The sequence below is a fragment of the Babylonia areolata genome, chromosome 24, assembly GCF_041734735.1.
Source record: "Babylonia areolata isolate BAREFJ2019XMU chromosome 24, ASM4173473v1, whole genome shotgun sequence".
NCBI lineage: Eukaryota > Metazoa > Mollusca > Gastropoda > Neogastropoda > Buccinidae > Babylonia > Babylonia areolata.
The window spans coordinates 2,527,138-2,534,335 of record NC_134899.1 but is presented as its reverse complement, the minus strand read 5'-3'; the positions used below and the strand labels follow the sequence as shown (position 1 = coordinate 2,534,335).

The window sequence follows — 7,198 nt, the reverse complement described above, 5'->3', positions numbered from 1 at the left end:
AAGGTGCTTCCACGTGTGATTTGATTTTTTCAGCTTTACGAATCCAGGAAAGTTTTAAAGATAAGGCAAACAATTTAACATCAGGAAGACCTATGCCACCATTTAAAAATTTTTTTTTTTACACTTTTATGAGCAGTTTTACAGCTGATTTTATCTGGTTTATTGTTCCAAACAACTTAACATGTATCTGGTGGGTTTGGCAAAAACGACCACAGGTGAGTCAATTTAGAAAGAATAATAGATTTCAGAATTGCTACACTGCCCAGAGGTGTTAACTGGCGTTTTACCCATATCTTATACAAATATTTCTACTAATCTCTGAATAATTTATAGTTACACTTTCTTTTAAATCATTAGTAAACCAAATTCCCAAAATTCATAATCTTGTAGGATTCCAGTCCATACCTAAATGTTTCATATAACGAGTCTTAGAATTTTTCTTGCTCCCTAACCAACTAGCACTAGTTTTACTTTTTTTTGTGTGTGTGTGCACTGAAATTACGTCAGCCAATGATACGGTGATACACATGGTGGCTGCAGTTATGGCTGTTGTATAGATCTGAGATCTGTTGTGAAAGTACCAACGATTCATTTCCATTATGAGCAGAGAACGTTTTGTAAGGAAACACTGTTCTGCCTTTTGTGTGTTTGTGTGCCATTTATATATATATATATATATATATATATATATATATATATATATATATATATATTGATCCCTGCAAAACAAACCATGGTGATTCCTGCACTACTATGGGGTTTGTGATCTTTTTCCTCTCAGCTTCCGGGGGACTTTGCCCCCAGACCCTCCACTGAGGTGTCATCTTTCCAATGCACCATGCCGGTCTTTCGCAGCCCTCCCCCATATTGCTCCCCGTCTATAGTACGTTTTTTGATTCAGTCCCTCTGACATCCCTGCACTGAGGCAGACGTGTTCAGCAACACACATCTTGTGGTCAGTACAACAGGTGGTCACTCTCCACTCTACAATACCATGAATGGGAGTATTTCCATATAATGCGGATTTCCCTACTTTTCCCCCCCCCCCTTTATTTTGTTTTAGTACTAAATAAGACAAAAAATTAGGTCAAACAGCCCCCAGACTCCACCTGTATACATTCAAGCGTGACAGAAATAAGTCATTCCACCTGTGAACACTCCAGCTGGTTACACTACAATGTCACCTTGCTAAGACAGTAACAATGGTCTCCGTGAAGTTGATAGTGATGTGTATGCCTCAAGTAAAGTGTGTCTGCAGCACTCACCCTCTCCTGCTCTCCTCCCACCTCACTACTGCCTAGTTTTCCTGATCATCTTCTCTCCCAACCCAAAATCTGTTCTGCCTTGCCCAAAGGACACACACAGACCACATACAGTATGAAGTGTGCATTCTATAAATAGCACCATGACACTGATTGAATGCCATGTGGTTTATTACATACAGACCACGTAATATATTTATTAAGTGTGTATTTTACGGATAGCATCAAGACTGAGTGATAGTAAAATTGTTGCGGCCAGGCATTTTCACTGTTGCGATAAGAAGAGGAAACTCATCATCACTCACACAAGCTGAGAAAAAGGAAATGGGGGGAGGGGACACAGGGAGGGCAGGGGGAACAGCAAAGATGGAAAGATGTGGTCATGCACTCCTATCCTCAAAGACCAACTGCCACAGACTGAAGATGTGGTCATGCACTCCTATCCTCAAAGACCAACCGCCACAGACTGAAGATGTGGTCATGCGCTCCTATCCTCAAAGACCAACTGCCACAGACTGAAGATGTGGTCATGCACTCCTATCCTCAAAGACCAACCGCCACAGACTGAAGATGTGGTCATGCACTCCTATCCTCAAAGACCAACCGCCACAGACTGAAGATGTGGTCATGCGCTCCTATCCTCAAAGACCAACTGCCACAGAGTAAAGATGTGGTCATGCACTCCTATCCTCAAAGACCAACCGCCACAGACTGAAGATGTGGTCATGCACTCCTATCCTCAAAGACCAACTGCCACAGACTAACATACAGGTGTTAACACACATCACAAAGTCACAGACGGAAAAGAGGATGGTGAAGAAAATTTCAGTTTAAGTTTCTCAAGGAGGCATCACTGAGTTTGGACTAATCCACGCTACAGCACATCTGCTGGGCAGATGCCTGACCAGTAGTGTAACCCAACGCGCTCAGTCAGGCCTTGAGTGCATGACACTACACCACATCTGCTGGGCAGATGCCTGACCAGTAGTGTAACCCAACGCGCTCAGTCAGGCCTTGAGTGCATGACACTACAGCACATCTGCTGGGCAGATGCCTGACCAGTAGTGTAACCCAACGCCTTAGTCAGGCCCTGAGTGCATGCATATTTATTTGCGTACCTATCAGTGGATTTCTTCAAAAGAATTTTGCCAGAGGACAACGCTCTCATTGCCATGGGTTCTTTTTCACTGCGCCAAGTTTGTGCTGCAAATGGGACCTCAGTTTATCGTCTGATCTGAACGACAAGATGCTCAATTTGATTTTGCAGTCACACTTGGGAGAAAGCCTGGCGAGAGCGGGATTTGAACCCTGACCCTCAAGGACTGTGTGTTGGCAGACTGATGAGCTTCGTAACCATTCTGCCACCCTCCTCCCTGGACTGACAAAAGGGTGGAGAACAAATGGGGGAGGGGGGGGGGAGGAACTAGGAAACAGGGAAAGAAAAGAGAAAGAAGGGGTAAAAGTGGGAGGGGTGGTGGAAATGGATAATAACTATAATAATAATGGATACTTATACAGCACACTATCCGGAATTCTGCTCTGGGTGCTTTACAAAAAAACTTGTTAACACATTACATCAATGTTTCGTACACACACCAAAATGTGACGAACACACACACGCACAAACATACAATGCATACATACATTTTAACATACGTATCTGTGCATAGCTGCTACCCTCCACATACATACACATTGGCGAGCACAAACACACATGTATTCACAACACACACACACACACACACACACAAGGTGAGAGATGGAAAAGACTCTTTCAGGGAAAATCCGGTTTGAAGGAGGCATCCAATGACCTGCGTTTGTAAAATGATCGCATCTTTTTGTCCCCCACCCAAAAAAAAAAGGGGGGGAGGGGGGGGGACAGCACCCACGCACTGACTCCACGGGCTGCCCGTCCAAGTTGTCCGATAAAATAGCCCACGTCAATACACCATACATCAAATAGTGCCCTTGCACAGACACTTGTGAGTTAGAGTGTGGTGACGGGGAAGGAGGGGCGTGGGGGAGGAACAGGCCCAGTCATGTTCCCCCGACCATCTCCATTCGGTTTAAAGAATGCCTTCCGACAAAATGAACGCTACTGTCTCTTCAGGGGAGCTAAGTCATGGTGACCTTTTACAAGTTCCGTTTCAGTTTGTTTCACAGAGACGTCAAAGCGAGGTCATAATGGGACTGTGTGTTGACCCGATTCATTCAGCGGGCGGTTTGGGCACATGCTTGCTCGTATTCTCTCTCTCTCTCTCTGTGTAATTTTTTTTCTCCTCGTGTAAATAATAATGTGTCTGTCGACTGTGAACCCCCATTGAAAGGGGCTGTGGCCTATTCAATAAACTAGTGTCAGTGTCAGTGTCTCTCTCTCTCTTCCCCACACTGACATGGAAACAAACGTGCTCGCACTCGTTCTCTTTGAATCACCCTTTTAACATCTACACAGTGTGTGTGTGTGTGTGTGTGTGTGTGTGTGTGTGTGTGTGTGTGTGTGTGCGTGCGTGATTTTTAGTGTTTTGTGTGTGTGTGTGTGTGTGTGTCGCGGTGTGTGTGTGTGCCCAGTGTGTGTGTGTGTGTGTGTGTGTGTGTGTGTGTGTGTGTGTGACAGTGTGTGTGTGTGTGCGGTGTGTGTGTGTGTGCGGTGTGGTGTGTGTGTGTGTGTGTGTGTGTGTGTGTGTGTGTGTGTGCGTGATTTTTTGTGGGTTTTTTTTTTGTGTGTGTGTGTGTCGCGGTGTGTGTGTGTGCCCAGTGTGTGTGTGTGTGTGTGTGTGTGTGTGTGACAGTGTGTGTGTGCGACGGTGTGTGTGTGATGTGATGTGTGTGCCAGTGTGACGGTTTGTGTGTCTGTCACATTGTGTCAGTGCATGTGCGTGCAGTGTATGTGTCACAGAGGTTACATGTGTGTGTGTGTGTGTGTGTGTGTGTGTGTGTGTGTGTGTGTGTGGATTATCACTGATCCGAGTGTTGTAGTTTGTGAAACTTGTGACTCTCCCTCAGAAAGGTAGACCGTCAGTATTTCATCACTGTTTTTCCTTAGTTATCATAATATCTTCCTCTCATCACTTCTCGCCACATACAGTGCACATATATTCGCACTCCCAGTGGCGCCGTCATGCAACAATGTACCGGACGTCTTTTGTGTTCAGTCGTCAGAGCTGGAGTCAGCAGAGAAAATACATCACCGCTGGCTGCACTGATGATTACTGAGCTAGCACTGAGGTTCCCGTTTCCACTCAGTGACACGTCACTGAGAACCTTAGAATGCTAAGCTCAAGTTGTTCCAACAACTTGACCGGCACCTCTTCTTGTTCAAACAGCCAAAGTCAAAACAGAAGCAGATTACCGTTGCTGAACGACCATACCTGTGTTTATCCACTTCAGTTCCAGACTCCTAGTTCAGTCATAGACCTTGTCTGCTGTCACTCAATACACCGTTCCAGTCAAACCAAACCAGTGTGTGTGTGTGTGTGTGTGTGTGTGTGTGTGTGTGTGTGTGTGTGTGTGTGTGTAACAGGCCCTATACAGGCTGCATCAAAGCCAACTTTTTTAACAACGAGTTGAGACGCGTTCCCACAGACTATGTTTCGCCCCACAAGCTCTAATCTGTGAGCCTGTTGTATGTATTCACTGCCTGTAGAGATAGACTTGGGATTAAAGCCACTGGTGGCTGGGTTGGGGAGTGGAGACGGGGCAGCTACTGATCGACCGAGCTTTGAGGAGAGAGAGAGAGAGAGAGAGGACCGTATGTATAGCGCGTTTGGGTGTTGTAGTGGTAGGGAGCCGACGCTTTCTACAAGACCTGACAGGCCCTGCCCCTATATATATATACATACCTATGTATGTGCGGGTAGAATAATACCCGGGTGCGTGGGGGGAATGCCAAAATGGGCCTGAACATGTCTTGGAAGATATGCCCCTGTGTGTGTGTGTGTCACGTTGTGCTGTGCTGTGCTGTGCTGTGTTGGGCAAGAAACGAGAACAGCAGGGTCATGTTCAATCGTTGACTTTGTATCAGAGGCACGGAGACAGTCAGGCCCGCCCACCCACACACACACCCAGCGATTCCTTCTGCTTTGTTCTGCTGGTGCCGTTCCCGGTGAGAAAACTTGCCGGGGCTCTGGAACAAAGTTTTCAGTCTTGTCGTTTACTTAGTTTGCGTTTCGTGCTGTTGTTGTTGTCAACATGGTTGGAGGAAATGAACTCCGGGACACAGGGCGTGTTTGAGGGGTGTTGGTGAAGTGGAGAGGAAAGTGTGTGTTGGGGTTTGATCCCAGGTGTGTCGGGACGGTGCCGATTGGAGAGTACACTTCATGTAGACCAGTATGTCAGGTAAGTTCTTGATCATAATCTTATTGCCGGGTCTGTTCTTTGGGTGAATACTTGGCCTCTATGTGTGTATTGCTCGTCAGTCTTTCACTGAGATTATCCGACGGTCTGCTTCTTCTGTTTGTCTGTTTGTTCTCAAAGTAAACATGCGCGCGCGCACGCACACACGCACACACTGACACACACACACACACACACACACACACACACACACACACACACACACACACACACACACACACAAATACAGGACCGCGCGACACACACACACACACACACACACACACACACACACACACACACACACACACACACAGTGACACACACACACACACACACACACACACACACACACACACACACACACACACACTCACACACACACTCACACACACACACTCACACACACACACAGGACCGCGCGAACGCGTTTCTCTGTCTGTCTGTCTCTCTCTCCCAGGCTCTCTCTGTCTCTCTCTGTCTCTCTCTGTCTCTGTCTCTCTCTCTCTCTCGTGAAATTAATTCATTCAAAGTGGGCCCGTTATACGGAACCATGTGATTTCAGGCTAAAATGATAGGTTGGTTCAACAACAACCAGACGGGTCTCTTTCATTCAGCCATGTATAATTATGAAGCAAGCAAGAGGATTAGCACTGCGGTCTTTTGATATTTGTTTGTAGAGCTCATGTCTGCTGACTTTTACCTGTGTAAGTTAGTGAGAATTATATTATTCAGTTCTTTATATATATATATATATATATATATATATATATATATATATATTTGTTACCAGGAAGGGGCTAATTCCTTAATATGAATACAATATTCGCATTCGCAATTCTCTCTCTCTCAGTGATTGCTCACGGCGCGCGCGCGTATGTGCCGGCCGTGTGTAATGTGCGTACGTGCGTGTTTGCTTGCACGTGTTTGCCTTTTATGTTCAGTTGGGTTATGTTCGTACTGGACGTGCATGTTTGCCGTGCCGTGTGTGCGTATTGTGCGACTGAGTTAGCGAAGGCCTGAATTACAAATGTAAAAATAAATAAACTAATCAAAATCAGATAAACGCTCTCTCTACCTATCACACACATACACACACACTTTTTTGACGACAGTAGTCAACGACAATGCCACGTCTTATCAGTCTTTGACATCCTCATCCCCAGTCGTTATCCGTGACGTTCTGTCATTCAGCGGTAAAGCGTCAACTTCAAACAATCATGTGAACTGGTGAAGACAGAAATCAACATTAGTGTTGACATTATTTCCAGCTGTGGTCCTGAAGGATTCACTAAGTCGTTGCTGTGTTTGTGGTTCAGGCGCTTCATACTTGGCTTCAGTGGGCGAGTCAGTTCAAGTTAACCGATATCATTTTGGGGCCAAGGAAGCAAAACGTGGCACGGGAAGGCAAGTCTGTTAGGAAATTATTTCATGCATCTATTGGGGCTATCCGGTGAAACATTGAATGCATCTATTTGGGCCATTGAAACAGTGAACGCATCTATTTGGGCCATTGAAACATTGAATGCATCTATTTGGGCCATTGAAACATTGAATGCATCCATTGGGGCCATTGAAATATTGAATGCATGCTTTGGGGCCAT

At 45.7% G+C, this 7,198-nt stretch overlaps 1 protein-coding gene across 3 annotated transcripts in view; it reads left to right on the top strand.

The window, feature by feature from the left end:
* The first annotated feature begins 5,240 nt into the window (after positions 1 to 5,240).
* Positions 5,241 to 7,198, top strand: part of LOC143298839 (uncharacterized) — a 27,069-nt gene continuing 25,111 nt past the window's right edge. For all 3 annotated transcript variants that reach the window (XM_076611838.1, XM_076611839.1, XM_076611837.1), the window contains exon 1: positions 5,241 to 5,597. The gene's annotated coding sequence lies outside the window, so the exon portion shown is untranslated. The remainder of the gene's footprint in view (positions 5,598 to 7,198) is intronic.